This window comes from Mustela nivalis (genome assembly GCF_964662115.1).
Source record: "Mustela nivalis genome assembly, chromosome: 7".
Classification (NCBI taxonomy): domain Eukaryota; kingdom Metazoa; phylum Chordata; class Mammalia; order Carnivora; family Mustelidae; genus Mustela; species Mustela nivalis.
In genome coordinates this window covers 89,692,444-89,714,788 of record NC_139026.1, presented here as the reverse complement: position 1 = coordinate 89,714,788, position 22,345 = coordinate 89,692,444, and the positions used below count along the sequence as shown (strand labels likewise).

General features: G+C 56.2%; 1 protein-coding gene and 1 long non-coding RNA gene across 2 annotated transcripts in view; one reads left to right on the top strand and one right to left on the bottom strand.

Annotated features, from left to right (window-relative positions):
- The window catches only part of SMIM41 (small integral membrane protein 41), a 112,327-nt gene that overhangs the window by 67,950 nt on the left and 22,032 nt on the right, over positions 1–22,345 (bottom strand). The window lies entirely within an intron of this gene.
- Positions 8,034–11,447, top strand: LOC309869795. Its single transcript, XR_014314349.1, has 3 exons — positions 8,034–8,313; positions 8,939–8,994; positions 9,952–11,447. It is a non-coding gene; the product is annotated as an uncharacterized lncRNA (long non-coding RNA).

The following is a 22,345-nucleotide window of genomic DNA, read 5'->3' as shown; positions in this document are numbered from 1 at the left end:
ATCTGATAGGGTGTTTGAGGACCTGATGAGAGCGCAGTGTTCATACCTATCAGGAACAGCATGTTTTTCTTTTCCAGCACTCTGAACTGTAACAAGTGTAAAAGATTACTGGTGATGTTCCTATGGTTATTATAAGCTCAAGTTGTAGATTAAAAACAACCCACTAGGGGCGCCTGGGTGGCTCAGTGGGTTAAGCCTCTGCCTTCGGCTCTGCTTCCTCCTCTCTCTCTGCCTGCCTCTCTGCCTACTTGTGATGGCTCTCCCTCTGTCAAGTAAATAAATAAAATCTTAAAAAAAAAAAAAAAAAAACACTAGTTTGGATACCAATAAGGGCCAGTAGGCCTCTGGCTGGCCCTCTCAGGGCACACACAGCATATCCACAGGACTTCTGCTCAGAGTTTGTCCATTCTTCTAAGGCTCCTGCAGGATGGGCCCCACTCTCAGAAACGCAGGAGAAACTGATGGAAAAATCCATATTCCCCTCTAGGAGAGGCCTAGAACTGAGACTGATTCCCTACTTGCTTTTTTCTGTGAATTCCTTACTTATGGATTTCTTGAATACTAATCTGAATTTCTGAATCTGAATATGAATTTTGTAGCCAAGAAATACATATTTGTCATTTCCTTTCTTCCATTTTCTTTGAATTTTTTTAAGATTTTATTTATTTATTTGAGAGAGCAAGAGCACACAAGCAGGAGGAGGGGCAGAGGGAGAGGCAGAAGCAGAACCCCCACTGAGCAAGAAGCCCAATGTGGGGCTCAATCCCGGGACCCCAGGAAACCAGGATCATGACCTGAACAGAAGACAGATACTTAACCGACTGAGCCACCCAGGTGCCCATGAATTTATTATTTTCATTATTTTCCAACTTCTTGTGTTGAATGCTTTAATTTTCCATCTTTCTACTTTTTCTATAGAAGATTCTCAGAAGACCATAAATTTTCTTTTAAGAAGCATTTTGGCTGCTTCCTTGTGTAAGCTTCCTTCCTCCCCTTTCCCACTCCTGCCCTCCAGAGTGATTCTTGAACACCCGGCCAAGGACACCACCCCTACTCTGAGTATAACAAAACGAGGACCTTACCCAGGTTTGGCTCTTTCTTCTCCTTGGTCTCTGGTCCTCCTAACTACCTGTGAGACCAACAGGACAGGTATCATTAGCTGAGGCCCAGAGAGGCCAATCACTGTCACTTTGATCACCCAGCAGGTGAAAAGAAGGATTTGGGTTCTGAAGAACCATTTGTTACCTGCAGACTGCCCACCATAGGACAGACAGTGCAAAGGACCCAACCACAGAGTTAAAGAGGTGGAGACTGCAGGCCCCATCCTCAGATTCGAAGGGAGGGGGCCATGGAGGGGTAGTTGTTGGGCACTCACCCAACAGCCAGTGCCCAGCCACAGCCCCTGGGGCCCAGCATGGGTGGTCAGAGCTCAGGCCCTTGGCCTGGACTAGTAAGTCAGCACCCTGGGGGGTCCAGAAGTCTTCCCCAAAGGGGATGCTGGAGCCAGAGTCCAGGACCAGCCCTGGGTCCTGGTGTGGACTGCATGACCTCCCCTTCCTGTCCCCTTTCCTGGACTATTTAGGCCTGAGGAAAAACAACTAGAGGAGAGGTGGTCCCAATATCTGGGAAGTTCCAGAGGCTGATGGGGGTGGGGGAGGGCACCCACACAGAAACAGAGAGACAGAAACAGAGATACCTGGGCAGAGCCAAGACCTCTGCCCTGGGGTCTGCTGAGCAGGGAAGGGGGAAGGGACGGTAGGGCTTGGTGAGGGGAAGGAAGCAGCTTGAAAGGAAGGGATGTTGTGGCTAGCAAGGAATAAGGAGGGAAAATGGCCTGGGGAGGGAAGTGGAACAGATTTGCTCAGCCTCCAGCCGAGGCAGAGACCAAACTACAGTTTACCAGACGATGGAAGCACGGGTCATAATGTGGGGTAACCCCAGAAGTCTCCCCAAAAGATAAGCCAACTGTGTCATTCAGCTGTGCGTCCCCCTGTCTCGCAGGGTGCCAAGCACACCATCAGGGCTTACGACGTGCTGAACGAATGAATGAAGGCATGAATGGCAGGTGATCGCCGCTACGTCAGGATGACAGACACACCCACCACAGAGGACTTCTTGAGCACCTACTGCGTGCTGCACCCTGCGCTAGGCCCAGCAGGGAGGGAGAAGAGAATAAAGGGTCTAGAAGGAGTCCTTGCCCTCAAGGGGCTTCTGGCTTCTGGCCAGGATCTGGCTCCTACTCTCCTCTGTTGTTGTACCCAAGTCCCCTCTGTTGTGGTTAGCCATGTGCTCTCTGCCAGACGTTGGGCAGGTCACAGTCCCCTCTCTGGATCTGTTTCTCCATCTGTAAAATAAAGGAGTTGGCTAGGTGCCCAAGGAGGTCCCTCGGATGTCCATACCCTGACGCCCGCCCATCCCTTCCGTACTCGCTTTGATACTGTGGGCATTTTACCACCCTACAGAGACAGCAGTCAGAGTAACTGACACACAACCTGGAGAGCAAGCTCCGCTTCTAGCTGCGTGTGTGGTCTTGGGCAACTCTGGGAGATGGACCTCCTGTCTCCTAGGTCTGTTGCACAGCTTTCAAGAGATGATGCAGGATGCGAGAATTTAGGACAGAGCCTGGCACATGCTCCGTGCTTTACAACAGCAGTAATAGCAAACATGCTAATTATGAAACTCTTCCCCCTTATCGCTAGAGGAGTCGGCCTCCACCCGCTACCTGGCCCAGGTGGTGGCAGGGAGCAGCTAGGGGAGGGCCCACACCACCTGCCCAGCCTCACCCACACCTTCCCCCCTCCAGGAGAGACCTCCAGGCTCAAAGCTCTGTTGCGGCGGGGATGGGAGGCTAAGGATTAGAGAGGGGAGGGAGGGAACCCTTCCTTCCAGTTCCCTGCAGGCGCTGACAGCCCACATTCACCGCCCCACGCCCAACCCCCGCCCGCCGGCGCGCCCAGCGGCAACCACTGCCCTCTTCCGGCCGCGGCGAGACCAGCACTTCTCCCGCCACGAGCCCGCCGGGGCTTCCTCTGGCTTAGGGAGGAGGAGGCAGGGAAGAAGGGAGATGGGGCTGCTCTTCCCGGCCTTCAAACTGGAGCTCAGATCCCCACCCACTTAGCTCCAATCTCGGGCCTAAGAGCTCAGAGGCTCCCGGGGCTGAGCTCCTCGAAGCCATGTCTCCGCCCAGCCGGCAGGGGCAGGGGCAGCACCCTGTACTGGGTGGGCTGCCCCAGCCCACCAGCCCCAGAGAGCCGGTGCCCACCAGAAACTTCACTCCCTCGGCTCTGGCTCCTCTCAGGTGTCAGCTCAGAGCTCACCAGACCCACCCACCAAAAATAGCCCCCTACCACCTCCACACTACTTTTTATTTCTTGCTTTACTATCACCCCATCTTGTGTTCTTCGAGGCACCGGGCACAAACTGCTTTTCTAGAGTTTTCCTTCTCTGGTCTATCAGTCGGTATCCAGTCATTTCACACAGAGGGGATTCGATGCAAGTAGCTGATAGAGTGGGTACAGGAAACTTAAAGAAGAAGGAGGCGGGTGGCAGGGGTGGGGGGCAGGTTGCTGAGGAAACACAGGAGGCAGCACTTCCTCCAGAGCCAAAGAAGGTGGGCTTACCTACACCCAGGAGCTCAGATGAGGGCCCCAAGGAGCCAGTTCTTGGACACCAGGGCAGGGGGTTTGGACAGAGTGTCTTCCTTCTACTGGAACAGTTGGGACTTAAAGCTTGGCTAACTGCTTTTACAAGATGGCTACAGCCTGGGCTTCCAGAAGGCGGCCAGCACCTATGCCCCAGGTGGAGAATGTGTAACACATGTAAATCCTCTGCTAGAACCCCTCTGTCCAGAAATGACAAACATCCCCCCAAAATAAACAAGTGGGACTATCAAACTAAAAAGATTCTGCACAACACAGGAGACCGTCCACAAAATGAAAAGGCAACCCATGGGATGAGAGAAAAAATTTGCAAAGTATGTATCTGATAAGGGGCTAATCCAAAATACATAAAGAATTCATACAACTCCGTCGCAAAAAAAAAAAAACCAAACAAGCCAATTTTTTAAATGGGCAGAGGTGGTCAACAGATACATGAAAAGTGTCCAACATCACTCAGCATCAGGGAAGTTCAAATCAAAACCACAATGAGGGGTGCCTGGGTGGCTCAGGGGGTTAAAACCTCTGCCTTCAGCTCAGTTCATGATCCCAGCGTCCTGGGATCGAGCCCTGCATCTGGCTCTCTGCTCCATAGGGAGCCTGCTTCCTCCCTCTCTCTGCCTGCCTCTCTGTCTACTTGTGATCTCTGCCTGTCAAATAAATAAATAAAATCTTAAAAAAAAAAAAAAACACAATGAGATGCCTTTGCACACCTGTCAAAATGGCTAGGTACAAAACTACAGGAAATCACAAGTGTTAGCAAGGACAGAAGGAAAGGGAACCCTCGTGAACTGCTGGTGGGAATATGAATTGGTGCAGTCCTTATGGAAAGTATGGAGGTTCCCCCAAAAACCAAGAATAGAGCTTCCATACGATCCAACAATTCCACTTCTGGGAATAGATCCAAAGGAAACAAAACCACACCCTCGAAGAGATCTCTGGACCCTCGTCTTCATGACAGCATTATGCACAACAGCCAAAATACAGAAATATCCCAAGTGTCCATCTACGGATGGATGCATAAGGAAAGTGTGATGTACCGTACATGTATGATGGAATATTATTCAGCCACAAGAAGAAGGAAATCCTGCCATTTGTGAACACAGATGGACCTTGAGAGCATTATTTTAAGTGAAATGTCAGACAGAAAGACAAATACTGTATAATCTCACTTATGTGGGGAATCCAAGCAAACAAACTCATAAAGGCAGGAGAAGAGACCAGTGGTCATCAGAGATGGGAGGTCGAAGGAGGGAATGGGCTCAAAAGAAAGAGAGAGAGAGGCAGGAAGGGAGAAAGAAATAAAGAACGAACGAACGAAAGAAAGAAAGAGGAAGAGAAGGGAGGAAGAAAAAGAGAGAGAGAGAAAGGAAGGAAGGGAAAGAGGGGGGAGGGAGGGGAAGAAAAAGAGAAGGGGGAGGAAGGGCAGGAGGGAAAGGGCAATGATCACCGACCACCTCCCTCTCTGACTGCTAGATTTTTTTTTTACATTTTTCATGTTTTTCAAATGGAGAAAGCTGCCTCTTGATTATGTCCCAACTAAGACATGAGAGTTTGGTGGAGTTTACCATAGCCATTCAGCTTCTCTCCCATAAGGAGCTAGAAAGAACCAGAATACTCCTGCCTTCTCCCCATCCCCCAGCCCTCCAGCCCCTAACAGGGTTGTGCCTGCTGTGGCCCAGCTGCAGCTGCGAAGTTGGGCACCCCCCTCTCCAGGGAATGCATGCTTCAGTCACCAAGGAATGCATACCGCCCTGGAGCCAGTGCTCACATTCCCATGACGAGTATTTGTTGATGCCTGCAATGTGCCGGGCATATTTTAGGCTTTGAAGTTACAGCAGGAACAAATCTGCCCAATCCCTGCTCACATGGAGTTTACATTCTCACAGGAGAAGAAAGATGAGAAAGAAACATATTGTAAAAGAGACAGTTGGCCTGCTGGCAATAATGAATTCTCCCGGGGAAACATAAAGGAGGCAGGTGCACAGGGAGTGCAGGAGGTGGGGATGCTTAATCAGGAGGGCAGGGAAAGCCTCACCAAGAAGACATTTCATCAAATCCCAGGAGGAAGTGAAGAAGCAAGCCACGTGGATGCCCAGGGAGAGCATTCCAGCAGAGAGAACAGCAAGGGCAAAGGCCCTGAGGCACGTTTGAGGACCTGCAAGGAGGCCAGCTTGGGGGCAGTGGAGGGAGAGGAGAGAGCGGGAGGAGACTGGCCAGACCTGGGACCAGACTGTGCCAGGCCCTGTGGGCCATCTTTGGACTCCAGCTGGGACTAAGTGAGGACAGGGTCTGGAGTGGATGGTGGCTGGATCTGACTCTATGCTAAGAGGTCGAGGGTTGAAGCAGAACAGTAAGATCTGGGATTTTCCCAGCCCTGCATGTGACAAGAAATAAAAGAGAGAAAGACCCATCTCTGCCAATCTTTAATTCGTAATTCATGATTTCCATTTTAAAGCATCGAGACGGCAGGTGCAGGGGGTGTTGACTAGTTTTCATTTCAACAAGCCTTAGGACACCTTCCTGCCTTCAGAATGTTAGCTCCTTGAGACAGGGGCTAGCCTTTGTAACTTGCTCATTGCTGTACCCCCAGTGCTTCACAAAAGGCCTGGCACTTAGCAGATGTTCATTAAATATTTGCTGAGGAGGGTGAGAACATCCCTGTGAGAGCCTGCTCAGGCAACTTGTCATAACCTCCACGGCCACGTCGTCTAGCACACATCGCCCCCATTTCAGGAAAGGTTGAGTGACTTGCCTCAAGTCACCCGGGGGGTGGTGGGCAGAGCTGGCACCTGACCCAGGCCTGTCTGACTCCAGGGCCGGGCTGTGAAGGCTCCAACGGGGGAGGGGGCTGTCCCTGTGTATGTCCCTCAAAGGGCCTGTGAATCTGTTGCTGGAAGCATTGAGTCTGTCCCTCTAGGGAGGGGATGTAGATCTGTCCCTCTGGGAATCTGCCCCAAGTGGTGCTAAGTCCATCCTCCCACCCCTATCCCCACCCCACCTGCGGGTGAGTCTGTACCTATGCCCCACAGCTCCCCGCGATCCACAGGCCTCGAGCGCCCCCTGCTGACCGCCGCTCTGCCTGCACCTCTATGCCCACAGGCAGAGAGAGCTGGTGCCAAGGGGCCGTGCACTGGGCTAGAATTTAGCTTCAGCCCTTCTCCCCCACACCCGTGAACCCAGAGAAGTCCCTTCTTGGGTCCCCTCACCTCTCCATTCCCTTGGAGGTTGAGGGGGGATTACCTGGCACACACAGATAGAAGGACAGGACACAGCCAAGCCCTCCAAGCCCTGGGACACCCCTGAGGTCTCCCTGGAGCATTTCCCTAGGCAGTGGGGAGCTGAGCCTTGAGAAAAGTAGGTAGAGGAAGGGGACGCGATCAGGGCGCTCTGTGCCACTCCCCTGCTTAGGGGCTAAAGAAAACCCAGACCAGCCCCAGCCTTAATCCCTCTCATTCTAGGCATCTTCCTCTTATTCAACCCTGTTCCTACCAACCCTATCTCCCCAAAATCCCCTTCCTTCAAATCCTCGGAAGTCCCAGTGCCACCCACAAGGTGGTCACATCCTGCTGGGGCCTTGTGCCAAGGCAGGAGCCCAAGAAGGGGACAGAAGGTGGGTGGGCTGCGAGTGAGGGCAGCCTGCAGAGAAGACCACATAGGCACGGCACAGGGCTGTGTGCAGACGTGCACAAGTGGGCACACAGAGATGCACATGCACTCGGCACACGCCTGTGCTTGTGCATGCGAGCGCACATCCGCAGCTAATGTATGTCTCGCGCTCACCCGTGGGCATGATGTGCACACGCCAGGTGTGGACACAGGTGTACACACATAAGCCAGCGTCCTCGGGCACAGACCAGCGCAGGCCCACCACCAAAGCACCCATCCCAGGCACGCCTCCCACAGATGTTCCCAGGCACACACAGCCACATGCTCATACTGAGCTCTGTCTGACTCCAGAGTGTAGTCTTGCAAGACTACACTCTGGAGTCAGACAGACCTCAGTGTGAGCCCTGGCTTGGCTGAACCACTCTGTGCCCTGGGGAGTGTGTGACTTTTCAGAGCCTCCGTTTCCCTCTCTATAAAAGTGGGTAAGAGGGGTGCTTGTTGGGGTGTGGGGATGAAAGGAGCTAATGAATGGATCCAACCTGTACATAGTGAGCGCCTGGCAGGTGTCGGCAGGCCCAACACCCACCTCGGGCCTGCGCATGGCAGCAAGGGCTCCCATCTGCAGTGTGTGGCGATGGGTCCCCTGAGCCCAGAGGCCCCCCGGCATGGGCACACACACAGAGGCTGTCTGTGTGTCTCTGCTGTTTGCACAGGCTGCTTAGCAACGAGGTGGATTGAAGAGCCCTCCCACCCCAGCCTGTTGGGACATGGCCTGGACAGGATTCCTGCATTCCTGCTGCCTTCCCTCTTGCTCTCAGCCACAGACACCGGTACAAAATGGAGGAATCAGGGACCCACTCACCCTCCAAGCCATCAGAGGCTTTGCCCCACCCACCGCAAGTTGGGGCTGCTTCAGGGGGCCTTCCCTGGGACTGGGAAAACCTGAGGGTCCTCTTGGGGGTTCTCCAGCCTGTCTGACAGCCCTCTCCCCAGCTCCATCGCTCCACAAGCATGTGGCTGCTGAAACCATGCCTCACACAGGTGAAAGGTAGGAGACCCTCAGGTCCACCGTGCCCTGTCCCACACGTGTTATCCCCATGGCCTCCTGAAAAAAGGATGCCAGCCAATATCTTCACGACCACCTCTCCCTAGGACCCAAGTCTCCTCAAAAAACTGCCAGGCCAGGCCAACCCACCGCCCATGGCCACCCCAGTGCCTGGCCCCCGAAGGAGAGGAACTCCTTGTCTTGTGTCCCAGGCAGAGAATAACCTGGGCTGACAAGCTAATTCTGAAGAATGTCTCAAGGGATCAGGGACAGCCACAAGGCAGGCCAGCCCTTAAAAGTTCAGTCACCAAGCCACCCAACCCATCCGGCCCCAAAGGATTGATCTAAGACCCTTGCCCTTGCCCATTCTCACCCCCAGGCAGACGGGGTGCACCTAGCAGGAACTCCTGCCATATTCAGCAGACAATGAAAGCCACTTTCTTTTGTCCTCTGGAAACTACACTGTCCCAAACGTAGGCTGTCCGACCCACGTAGGCCCTTCCCCTCCAGGTCCCTCCCTCCAAAACAGTTCTGGGGCACCCTGGATGTGGGAGTATAGAGGGTAGCACAGACATCCCGGGGGTGATATCCCAGCACCATAAACATACCCTACTGCCTCATTTTACAGATGGAGAAACTGTGGCCCAGAGAGAGGAGGGACCTTGCTAGAACCACACAGTGGAGGTGAGCTTTAGGCCAGGAGCTGGGCCTTCTGACCCCTTCCCACCCCTTTGGAGACAGCCAGGGTTCCAGCAAATCTCTCTTCAGTTTTGCTCCATATGCTGGGCCTGTCCAGCTGGTGGGGTAGAAAGGTAAAGAGAGGACACACACCCCCAAATCAGTGGGTATTCTGTTGGGAGGAGGAGCAGACTGCAAGGAGAAACTTCTTTCTTCCCTGGGCCTAGCCTTAGAGCTGACAGGGTTCACACTTCCCAGACAGAGTCCCTTCTGGAACGTCCAGGGCCTGGAATATGGCCACAATGAGCAGGTCACTGGTGGGACCACAGACATACCTGAGTTTGGGAAGAAGGAACCTGAACATATTCTAAGATCCATGCCCTCCCCACCACTATGGTTTTGCAGTTTTAAAACAATCCCAAAAAGTAAGAAGGAGAGAGAATGAGAAAAGAGCCTCTATACAGAGGCTGTCAAGTGGAAATGGGGTCTGTACTCTCTGTGTACCCCACCCCACTGCACCCCATGCTGACAAAGCCTGCCCCCCTGGTCTGAGGCCCTCCTTCCAAGACTCTCTGGTCTGAGCTTCCTACTCCTCTGTCTTAGCCCTGAAGGCCAAGGCCAGGGTCATCAGGAGTTGAGGTGCTGAGCCACCGTCCAGCGAGTCCTGCTTCCATTCAGAAACACCAGACGGGAAAGACCAGGTGCAGCCTATAACCAGAACAGGCCAAAGCTCGCACTTCTCTCCTCTGCTACCCTGCACATCCACTCCCAACATGAGGGCCTCAGCCAGCTACGGGATAGGGTAGGGGGAAAGTGAGGACCTATCCAGGGGAGTTGGCCAGTCAAGCTGCCAGTGTGTTGGGGGAGCCGGATAGGGACCCCCATCCTTTGGCACTGTCCATAAACGTCTATGGGTCGTTGCCCACAACAGTCCTGCAAGATAGGGTCCTTGCCCTCTTTTAGCAGGGAAAATGAGACCAGAGCACCGACTTCCACTCAGCTCCAGCTCCCTCTAGCAGGACAGGTGGGAGACCACTGAAGGCGTGCTGGGGACCTGGCCCCGGAGCCACCCACCAACAGACCAGCTGTGTGTTAGGCAGCCGCCCGGGAGGGTCCCGGGACCCTGAAACTCTGGAACTCAGGGCCTGCGGGTCCCCGCAGCCAGGCCAGCGCCAGGGCCCACCCCCACGGCGCCGGGATGGGGGGCGGGGCCAAGTGTGGCGCCACGTCCCGGGGCGGGGCTCGGAAGCCTCTGTTCCCGCAGTGCCGAGACTTGGTGTCCGCCCGCCCGCGGGCCGGCGTGCTGGGGCAGGGAGGCCGCTCAGGGCCGCCCGGACCGGACGGGACGGGACGCGAGCGGCGCCGCCACATCTGAGCCCCGCCGCATTCCGGGGCGCCCCGCCGCGGGCAGGGGGAGGAGGAGCGTTCCAAAGCCTGTCGGGCACCGCCTCCTGCCGGCCGCCGCGGGCTACTGCAGGTCCCGGAGAAGGTGGCCTTGACCGGTGGGTAGTGGTGCCTTCCGTGATCCCACCATCGCCAGCACTTCCTGCTTGTGCCTGGGGCGGAGAGTTCTTTAGAAAGACAAAGCCAGAGCCTTGCAGAAGCTTGCTAAGGCTCTGAACCAGCCCCCCACACGCACACCCAACACCCTGAAGACCACACTAGCCAAAGCCTCTGCGCACAGCGAGGCGGCAGAAGTGTCTCCAGTTTCTGGACTCCCTTATCTCTGAAGGGGGCAGACCTGGAGCCTCCTCTCCCCAACTCTGAACTGCGCAGGCACCTTCCAGAGCCCCCCTGCCATACTACCCTTGACAACCTATACTCCTGCCCCCTACTCCTGCCCACAACCCTGCTGGGCTTCCCCCACCGCAATATCCCCCAGTCCTTGTCTGACCACACTAAGACCCCTCAATGCACCCACAGCAAAATGCGGAAATAGCAAACACTGTTCCTCCTGCTTTATAAATACGCACATGTTTAGCAAGTCTGCTCAGAACCAAGCCTACATGGCCCCTGCTGCACTCTCTTACACACACACACACACACACACACACACACACTACACGTGCCTGTCGCAAGTCCATGGTCTTGGGTGAGCTGCTGTGGGTTTCCTGTCCGTCTTCCCCCCAACACACCAGGGGCCCCTGTTCATCAGAACACTGTCTTTCCTCAGCCAGCGCCCCCTTCCCCGCAATGTCCCCACTACTCAGGCAGCACTTCCCCAACAGGTGCTGGGGAAGGAACAAGGACTCTCGTTCCAGCTGCTGTGGGTGCTGGGTAGCCCAGGGCCACGCGTGACTCTCTCTAAACCCCAGGTTCCTGAGTCGCTTGGAAGAGGCCATTTCTACAGCCTTGCCTATCTGGGGGTCAGGGTGGCCCTAGGCTTGATGACTTCCCAACGTGCTCCATTCCTGCAGTCATGTGTTTTGTATACAGTAAATGCTCACTAAATCCATGAATTTACAGTTGTTCTGTGACTCACAGCAGCCTGTGACCCTGTTCTCAGCCCCACACTGAGCCCAGGGAACTGGGAGGAACTGTGCCTTCTGCCTTCTAGGCCCTGGCCTTCCTGGCTTCTAGAACTTCCTGATGGATCTAGATCTAGGCCCAGAGAAGTCAGCGGGGGAGGGAGTGATGATCTGTGAACAGGCCTGGCAGTTTCCTTCTCCATCTAACCCCCGAAAGGGCCTAACACCAGCCTCCAAGCCAGGAGAGAGAGCTAGCCCAAGGTCACTCGTGTTCAGATGCCCTCATTAGAGCACTATGAACCAAAGGTACCTGTGGAAAGAACCTACAAGGTCTACCCTGGAGCCTCCCATTTGGAAAATCTGAGAGAGTCCATGGATCGTGGTTTTCAGCATGTGCTGGAAAAGCTGCCCTTCATAAGCCCGTTACACTTATTAAGCACCAACTGGCATCAGGAACTGCCCAAGGCACTGGGAACACAGGCTAGTTCAGGACACAGAGAAGATGCTGGAAGCCAGCTCAATACAGAGTCAAGGAAAAATCTGGGGCATAGCCAGCACTTCCTGGAAAGGGGGGTGTACGCAAGGGGTGAAAGTCCAGAATGGGGCCAGCAGGCTGGGGAAGGGGTGTGGAGAAGGGCATTCCCCGTGGGAATTCAGGATGGAGCCTCAGGTTTCCCCTAACCCTGCAGGTGGAAAAGAAAATGGGGATACTTGCAATCCTGACCTCCAGATTACTGTGGCCTGAGTGCTGGGCAGGCAATCTGCCACCTCCAATGGACATGGCAAGAAGAGAAGGGGTTCAACACACAGCAGGAGAGACTAAAGCCAGACAACAGGCAGAACTTCCCACTAGAACTTCTGAATTCCCCAGAGCCTTCGAGAACAGATGCCATCCTGGGGGCTTCAGGAGGGGTCCTTTCTGCACTATGGCCGGGGGCCGGGGGCAGGACTCCAAGGGCTGCATCGTGCAGGGGAGGCTGGAAACGGGAGAGGATGCCTCAGCCATTCTCACGTGTTTGGCCTGGTTTTTTCACAAAGAAGTTGCTTCGTCAGCTCCCTGGAAACCCTCAGCGCAATCACTGTGCTGGGAGGCTCCTACACCAGGACAGACAGAGGAGAGACCAGGGGAAAGGCTGGGTCTCTGGCCGCCACCCTGTCCTCTCCCAGTGGGGCCATGTAGGTGCACCCACCAAGTGGAACCCTGTGCCCCTCAGGTCCAGGCCCAGCTAAACAAGGAGAGAGCAGGGAGAGAGCACACAGCCTCCCCCTGGGAAACAGGTGGGACTGGTGGTCAGGAGCCCTCAGGTCTAGTCCCAGCTCCGGGCCTCAGTTGCCCAAGGCCCACAGTGAGAGGCTGAATTAGATATTAGCCAAGGATATTCCCAGCTCCGAGATTTCTAGGACCAACAGGAAGACACCCTTCCTTCCTTCACTGTGCCCACAAGGGGTCCGGTCCAAAGCATGGGCTGCCTCCAGGCCCAGATCTGCCCCAGCCATGCTGTTAAACCTCTCTGTTAAACTCAGCACTGCTTAGAGCCAAATCCAAATCATGCTTGTAATGCCTTCTAGAAATTTCGAGTCAGGGCTTTTCTCTCCAGGGTAAAATTCCAAGATGGCACATCTGGCGCTCACAGGACGCCCATCACAGGTCGGCCAACCCAGGGCAATGCAAAACCCAGTGCACCCAAGGGCTGGGGAGGGCACGGCTGGGGGTGAGTGGGGGTTTCGGTGGGGAGGCTCTAGTGGAGAGCTGGAGAGCTGGAGACAGGTATTCCAGGTGGGGAGGCAGGTCTGTGGAGAGAGCGCCTGCATCCTCAGGCTCTCTCTGCCAGGCCTCACTGTTGGCAGGTCGGCAAGCTGAGGGAGGCCAACCCACCTGGAGAACTGACCAGAACTATCCTGGAGCCTCAGCTTTCTTGGAACAGTGATGGTCGGCCCTTGCCTAGGGAGCCAAACAGTGGCAGGGAAGGAAGGTCCTGGGCTTGGGGAAGGTGGCAGAGACTGTGGCCCAGAGTGGCCGGTATGACCCAGTCTTCTTAAGTGCCTGTAAGTGAAGGGACACTCCACAGGGCTTAGGATCCCCAGAAGATGATTCATAGCCCTTAGAGCCCCCCCACCCCCGACCCCCCGCCTATTGCATAGAAGAGGAAACAGGCTCAGAAAGGAGCAGTTACTAGCCAAGGTCACACAGCAGCCTCTCTGAGGCTGGGCTGCCCCTTCTGCCTCCCTGCCCCCAGGCAGGGAGAGCCAGGCCTCCCCCATGCCAGGTGCCCCCCTCCCTTGCCCCCAGAGTCCGGGCTGGTAGCAGGGGCTCCCTGAGCTGAGGGGGTGGGGCAGGAGGACTGCGTCAGGCTCCAGGCCAGACCTGGGATACCCACCCCAAGCCTAAGCAGCCCGTCTGCAGGGGTGGGGCAGGGAGGCCTGGAGGCAGGGAGGCGCCTGTCCTCTCCACCTGGCAGACGATGTTTGTTACCTTATAAGGCGCTTTCTCCTGTCCCTCAAAGAGCTCCTGACAGAGAACCGGGTGGGGCTGTGGGTGGAGGGGGTGGGTCCTGCTCTTAGAACTGCACGCTATTGACATCCCAACCCCCCAACCCCCCACCTCCAGAGTAACCCTCTGGGGGCTGTAGCCCCCAAGGCAGCCCTGGTCTCTGTTGAAGAATATCCACTCCCCTACAGGTGGTCTCTGAGGACCCAGCCCGCCCACGACCCTCGGGTTCTCTGCTTCGCCCCTGGGGGCAGGGGCTGTCCCTCAACCTGCACTGCTTGCCCCTCATACCTGATTTACAGCCAGCTGGCTGTCCTCCCCCCTCCCATCCACACAGGACAGGCGTGTCCATACCTGTGGACAAGGGCCAGAGGTCACATAGAAACCACACTTCCTGTCCTTCCCTGGGAATGGGGAATGCTGGCTCCCCAAAGAGGGAGCTGGGCCCCAAGGCCCTCTGCCCCTTGCCCAGAGAATGCAGATGGGCACTGCCCAGGGGTCCAGCGGGGCATGTCTGTCTCCACTCTCAAAGCTATGGAAGGGCCTAGAACCTAGTCCTGGTAACTGGGAGGGGCTACTTGCTCGCTCCGACCCTGTTGGAGCTCTGCCTGAGGCTGATGGAGAGGTGGTATTGAAGGGGTACTCATGATGAGCTGCCCTGAAGCAGGGGGGAGGGAGGCCATCATCACAGATGCACCCACACCTGGCACAGGGCAGGCCACCGTGTACACCTGGTGAGGAGGCTTGGGACAGGCTGGCCACTGACTAGCATCCTTAGCCTCCCACAGCCCCAGCTCCTTCATCTGTAGTGGGAATAATCATTTCCTCCACCCAGAGTTGTTTTCCAGGTCCCCTGGGTTGACAGTCTGTATAGTAGCACATAGTGGCCCGCAAATGTTCTTGATCGAGAAGCTGGGGAAGGGGCAGTGTGCCCCTCGGGGTCTTGGGCTGTGGCTATTGGGGTCAGATCCCATACCAGCTCCTCCAGAAGCACAGGGCCCTTGGTCAGCATGGAGCCCCTTAGGAAGTGCCCATAGCACCACTGAGGGAAAGGCCCCGGGGACAGGGCCCCTGCACTGGCTGTGCATGTGTGTGTGTGTGTGTGTCTCTCTCTCTCTCTCTCTCTCTCTCTCTCTGGGGAGCCTCCAAGCCGGCCGGGCCACACCCCAGTGACTCACAGCTGCCTTGGCACACCCTCCCAGGCCAGGGGGAGAACAAAGCCACCAGCTCAAGTCCCCGGCATCCAGCCTGAGTCACACACAGACACACCCAACCACCCAGCCACCCAGCCAGGTGCCACCACACCTCCTCAACCAGACCCACCCCCAGGGACCCACGGTGGTGAGGCACAAGCCTCACCCCGACCACCAGGTCCATGGCCCTGGTCCAGGCGACTGATTCTCAAGAGCCAAGCCTAGGGAAGGCCGGGGATCTCTGGCCCAGACTGGGACCACCAGCCCACCTCTAGGCCCCCAGCCTCCCACTCAGTCCAGGTGGCAGAGTACAGCCCCCAAGGCGCCACAGGCCTAAGGCTCAGGAGGCTGGCTAGGCTCAGGGAGGGCCACAGTAGTCAGGGGAGAGGCCACGGGACCTGGGCAGTCTGGGTTGGGGGCATACTGTGGACATAGCCCTAACCCTGGGCTCCCAAGTCTGGCGTGGACATGTATGGGAACCATGACAAGGTGAGACAGCCCGGCCCCCGGATAGCACTGTGGTTAAGGCCAAGGGAGGAGCAGGGAGAGCTCTCACCCCAACCCCGGACCTGGAAGGGAGGGTGGTCAGGAGAGGAGCTAGCACTGTGAAGACCCGCAGCCAGCCAGGACCCAAAGATGCCAAGGTCCCCTGACGAACATCCTGTGAGAAAGAGGAGGCAGGAAGGCAGGCAGCCAGCAGAACAGGCTGGCAGCATGTCGCCCCAAACCCAGGCCTGCTTCAGTGTGAAATGGGGCCCCTGCTTCAGCAGCTGCCAGGCTTTAGAGAGTTCGGGGCTCAGTGGCAGAATGCTGCTCCCCCAGGCCCTGGCCTGGCCCAGAGGCTACAGGGGGGCCTGCCACTATGGGGGCCAGAGGACCTGGTCATGGCTGAGAGTGGCCCACTGAGAAGGGAGAAGACAGACCCAGCAGGGACACCACAGGACAGACAACCAGCTCCCCAAGACCCTTAAGAGATTCTAGCCAAGCCTAACCCTAACGTGGCAGCCCGACGCTGACCCCCTTTTGGCCTAACCCCAAACTGTGCCTCGTGTGACCATGTGCCTGCCCAGCCTCACCCCTGAACCCATCTCCAGACCTGACATTTCACTAACCCAAACCAAACTCCCAGATCCAAACCATACCCCAACTCTACCCTAAATCCCAATCTGGGTGCTTTCCCACGGTCAATGCCTCTCCATCCCAAACCACCAACGTGACCTGCACCCACCTTTCAGACCAGACTTTTCTGCCCTCAGCTGGGCCTCAGCCCTGCCCCAGCCCTCAACCCATAACATTCCTCCAAACCCTGCTTTCACAGGCCCTCCCTCATCCGAACCCCCAGTCCACATCCCAGTAGCACCCTACATGTGCCTCTCTCCTCCCCCTAAGCCTCTGCTAAGCTCACCACCAACCCGCTTCTACCCAAGCTGTCCACAGTGCCACCAGCCCATGTCCCCCACCCAATGACCAGGGACTTCTGTGGGATCAGGCCTGCTTGCCAGAGCAGTGGCTCAAATCCCACCCGGCCAGACGGCCAGCTGAGGTGGAAGGGCAGGGGCTGGAGTCAGGACACCCCCCACCATCACCAGGATCAAGCATCAGGTCCTCTGCCAGCACCACCAGCCCTTGCAAAGACTTGTGTGGGGATCATTCAGGCCCTGGGCCTGCCCCGGCCTGTCTCTCCTCCTGGCGGTGGAGGGTTGGGGGGCAACTCAGAGCAGTCCAGAGCCTACCCAGGTCAGGAAGGCACTGCAGCACAACCCCTGGCCCCCTGGAGTAGGGTACCAGCACCTCCGGGGTGGGGGAGTCAAACCCAGGCCCTTGGAACTTGTGCCCACATCTCCCAGTGGGGGGACCCGGCCCTTCTCCCAGCACCCCCATTCTCCACCCCTGGTCTGGAGGCCCAGCAGGCTTCCTTCAAGGCCCTCTCTGTGCCATCTGGGGAAAGGGGAGCAGGGCTGGGTGGTGTCAGCACCCCCCACACCCCGGCCCAGGCTACATTCCTGGCAAGCCAGAACCCGCCACTCAAGATAAACAAGCAAGCTCGGTGCCTTCCTCCGCCTGTCCTCCCAGCCTCCACTGGGCCGCTCCAGCCTGCTGAGACCTCTCCCTCAGCTCCCGTTGCTACTGCAGGCAGGACTCCCCGTGACCCCCGTCGGCCAGGCGCAAGCCCCCTCAGACCATCAGGCCTGCCTCCTCTCACCCCTGCCCCCAGCCCTGGACCCAGAGCAGTAGGGTGAATAGAGTAGGTCCTTTTCTTAGCCTGCCAGCTGCCCCCCAGAAAGGCCGGCTCATGGAGTGCAAGCGAGAGTCAGGAGCTGCAGCACCACGTGCCCCCACATGGTATAAGGGTGACCCAGAGAGGTCACAACCAATCCCTTATAACCCGGTAGAGTTCGGGCCTGGACTCCCTTGCCCCACCTCAGGCCTCAGCCAGTCCAGGGCCCACGCCAAAAGCCTGGATAAGCCAGTGGGGCATCTGGAGGCAGTGAGAGCTAGGGAGAGGCTGGGGACTCGGGATGGGTCTCCATCCTGGCTGGACCCAGACTGGGGGCCAGGAAGTCCTTCCAGTCATCTAACCCAATTCCTCACAGTCCAGAGGGAGAAGGAACTCTCCTTCCTCTCCACCCATCAACACTCCAGCTGAATCCAGGCCCAGGAGTCCCTGGCCTAGTGACCCCTCTGCCCCACCCCCAGCTAGGGTCCCTGGCTCTGACCCTGCCCCTCCCCACTCCAGCCCGGGAGTTGAGCAGGGGAATCTAGCCCTCCCTGCTCCCGGGGCGAGGCTGCCTGATCTTCCCGAAGCTCAGTGCTGTCATGGTGCCACGGCCCCCCACCCCAGACACATCTTGTGATCCACCACCTATGGAATTCACATCAGGACTCATCACTAGCAGCCAAGGACCCCCATGACATGTCAACCCCCTCCCCCAGCAACCTGACACCCCCCCACCCCACCCCCCCCACCCCCCGCTGCTCTCCAACCATGCCCTGCCCCAGCCACACGGGGCCCCTGAGGCTCTCCAGGGGGCCCTGCTGATTCAGCCTCTGGGCCCAGCCTCAATTAGACCTCAAAGCCCACCCTCTAAAGAACTGAGGTCCTGCCCCAAACAGACATGGAGATGGCATCCCTTGTGAAAGGGACAGGAGGGGTGACAGAACCAAGGCCACGCTTTCACCTGAGTCCTTATAACCCTACCATGAGGTCCCCAGGCCCCCCAAGTACAGCCAGGACCCCAAGGCTCCTCCACTGCAAACGACTAGGCAACTGATGCCCTGTTCCAAGCTCCCCCAACACACACACACACACACACACAAACACACACAAATTCCCAGCTGCATGCACAAACCCAGCACTCACACCACTCACACTCCCACACCCCCTCACCCCTGCCCCCACTCCTGGCCTCCACTGCTGTCAACACCCAGACTAGCCAGACCAGCTGGGCTGGCTCAGACAGAGCGAGAGAGACTCCAGACACTCCCCGCACCCACTTGGCGCTGGGATGCAGGGATTCCATGGGGCAGGAGCGCCCCCAGCTGACCAGTGTGGGACATGCAGGAGACGGGGACCATATCCAGGCCCAGGGCTGGAAAGGAGTCCCTTGTGCCCCAGGACCCCTGCCCAAACGCCATTTCTTGATCTTCTAGGGCACCCAAGGCCAAATCAGAGGAGGTGGTCCAGGAGCAGAGGAAGGTAAAGCGTTGGCCTGGGAACCACATAAGCACAGATATTCAGGAGAGGAACAGCAGGCCAGAGGCCGATGGGGGGGTCTAGAGCATGGTTTTGGTTTTCAGCCTTGGACTTGGTGATGGATTAGGCCAGGCTGGAGAAGGAAGAGTCAGGACTCATCCGGGGACTGGGTGGATAGTGAGACCCAGACTGGAGCCACAGGTGGGAACAGGTGGGAGCAGGGACAGCTGAAGGGCTTGTCTTGAACCTGTTGGCCTTGAGGGAGCAGGGCAACATCCAGAAGAAACCAGCCAGAGGTGGACGGAAGCTCTGGAGTGTCTGTGGACATGGCAGGGAAGGAGGGATTCCGTTCCAGCGCTGTTCCCCTCTCTGGCTTCTGACCCAAGCCTTGGGCAAGTCTGTTCTCAAAATGGGCTTGGTGTGGAGAAGCAGCCTCTAAGGGCCCTTCCTACCCTGTACTTGCCATTCCCCAGGCCTCAGTCCCCTGCACAGCCCTCCTGAGAACACACTGGGGACACAGATAATGTTGTCTCCCATTTACTGAGCACATACTAAGGCTCTGTACTGAGGTGGCCTCCCCAGCCTGTGCGGAAAAGTGACCACTTCCATGTCACTGCCCAAATCAGAGGGCTCCTGGGCCCCACCTGTGTGTTGCAGGGCCTCATGCTGTCCCTTGAAAGTCTCCCCAGTCACTTCCAGTCCCAGCCAGGGTCAAGAGTTCACCACACACAACCCCACACGCATTCAAGCTCAGCCATTCCTGGGTATTGACAGGAGGGTAAAGGCCTGGAGCTGCCTCTCCCCTTCTTTCCCCCCATCCCCCGTGATGAGGGAACCTGCCCATCCTATTCCCCTCTGGCCTTCACAGCCCCTCCTGCATCATTCACTGTCTCAAGAGGGTCCTGGCCCAGCAATAGTTAATCAACATCCCACTTAGAAATACCACCAACAGCAGTGCCTGGGGGGCTCAGTTGGTGGAGCATCTGACTCTGGGTTTCTGCTTAGGTCATGATCTCAGGGTCATGAGATCAAGCCCCGAACTGGGCTCCACACTCAGCAGGGAATCTACTTGAGATTCTTTCTGAGCTTCTCCCTCTGCTCCTACGCAGCACCCCCCTCCCTGCCACCAGCTCATGTGCTCACTGGCTCTCAAATGAGTAAATAAGATCTTAAAAAAGAAAAGACAAGAAAAGAAAAGAAAAGAAATACAGCCACCAGACAAGGCTGCCCAGAGCAGGTGCCCTCCGCCTGCACACCTCCAGTGCCCGGGAGCTCACTCTCTTTCCAGGAAGCCCATACCACGTGTGGACAGCTCAGACGGTCCACCAGCCCCTCACCTGCCTCTCTGTAAGTCCCCACCTGGAATTCTGCTCTGAAGCCACATGGAACACAGAAGCTTGCTCCTCCGTGAGATGGGAGCAGCTGGGAAGAGAAACACCTGCGACTTGCCAGGCACCTGGGGTGCTGACGCGAGCAGCCTGTTGGATGCTGTGGCCCCTGCCCTCAGAGGGTGTGACAGGTGTCCCTGCACTACACACAGAAAAGGAAAAGAACAGAGCAAATTTTATTTGAGCACGTGCTATTTACCAGACCCTGTTCCAAGCACTTTATGTGAAGTCATTTAATTATCCTAAAAGCCCTCTTATTATCTTCACCTATGCAATTGGCCCCAAGTCCTGCAGACACGATGCTGGGCCAGGATTTGAGTCAAAGGAGCAGGCAGCTGGAATTAGCAACTACCTCTGTAATAAGTGTTGGCCAGAGTTCCACTTCTCGCTTTAAAAGGTTCTCTTCATCAGTTCTGAAGGACAGAATTTGCCTGTACTCCCCAGAACGGCCTGTGCGGTGAGAAGGGGCACAGCCCAGTGGGCCCATCTAGAGGCAGAAATGAGCATTGCAGCAGTGTGAGGGCAGTAGAGAGGGGGCCCAGCGCTTAGGGACCCATGAAGACAATTGCAGACAAAGGTCTTGTAACGCCAGGGGCCGACTCCTTCCCCCACCATGTGTGTGCCATTCAGAGCTGTGATTACTGCACACCTGATCTGCTTCATACAGCTCCCAATCAAGAGACCGCTCCCTGTAGAACTGTCACTAAAACGTTATGGTTTCCTCAGGGGTCCCAAGTTCTTTTGAGTATGAACACAGGTGACTTTAAGAGCTCTGAAAGCTGGACTCCTGGGTGGCTCAGTCAGTTAAGCATCTGCCTCCCACTTGGGTCGGTGTCCAACTCTCTGCTCCGCAAGGGTCTGCTTCTCCCTCTGCCTTTCTCTCTCTCTCTCTCTCTGTCTCTCACGAATAAAGAAAGAAAGAAAGAAAAAAGAAGAAAATTAAAAATGTAGCAAGTATTTTAAGAGGGGGGGGCACCTGGGTGGCTCAGTTGTTAATCGGCTGCCTTGGGCTCAGGTCATGATCCCAGAGTCCTGGGATCAAGGCTCGCATTGGGCTCCCTGCTTAGCAGGGAGCCGTCTTCTCCCACTGCCTCTGCTGCTCCCCCTGCTTGTGCCCTCTTCCTCTCTCTCCCCCAAATAAATACATGAAATCTTAAAAAGAAAAAAAAAATGTTGAAAGCTGAGTATCTGAGAGAGGGCTCCATACAGTCCCAGAGCACTGTTCAACTGTCCCTGTTTCTGGAGTCCAGTAGACTTGAGACCATGCCTTTACTGGGGGCTGTAAGGGAAGGGGCATCACCCACAACATGCGCAACGTTCTCTTCCTCAGGCTGGGTGGTGGGTATATGGATGTACATTTTATGATCTGCTAAGTTTTTCATTTATTTTTGTAGATATGAAATATTTTACTTAAAATGTATTAAGTCTTTAAGACAAACTTCCCAACATTTGAGGCCAACTCTGTGTCACCCAGTTGCTGGTGAAGAACCACAAACGGCCCTGGGGGAGAGGCCCACCCTCTCAGGGAAATGTCAGCCACCCAGAGAAGAAAGGAAGCTCCAAGGTCAGGACCCTGCATGCAGCTCTGTCCTGAGAACACTGCCCCTTGAGTCCTGGAAGTTTAATGGGCATGAACTACAATGGGTATTTTACTCATTTGAAAAAGAGTAAGCACTCGGTTCATGCTCAGCACCGTGTGGGGGCTGGGAATCCAAAAGTGAGCTGAATGGGCCTCCATCCAACAGGCAGCTCTGTATTGGAAGTGGGTCCTGACCAGAAACAACAATGGGACAAGATATAGGGTGGGAGGTGTCCTGAGAGGGATACCAGGGACTAAATGTGCACTTTCACCTGGAATTAGCTCCTTGGAGGAAGAGGCCTATAGAGTTGAGCCTTTCGAGGATTTGCTGGAGGGAAGATATTTGTTCCAGAAGGAGAGGGCGGAGCCAGGAAATGCCAGAGAGTAAGGAGTCAGGGGTCGGTTTGGGGAACAGCAAGCAGAAGATAGATCTCAGAAAAGGAATCCTGGATTCTCAGGCCAGAGAAGGAGCGTGGGCCCCCAGGCAGCAGGCCCGGAAGGAGTTTAGATTTGACTCCCCTCAGGCGTGGGGAGCCATGGGAGGTGT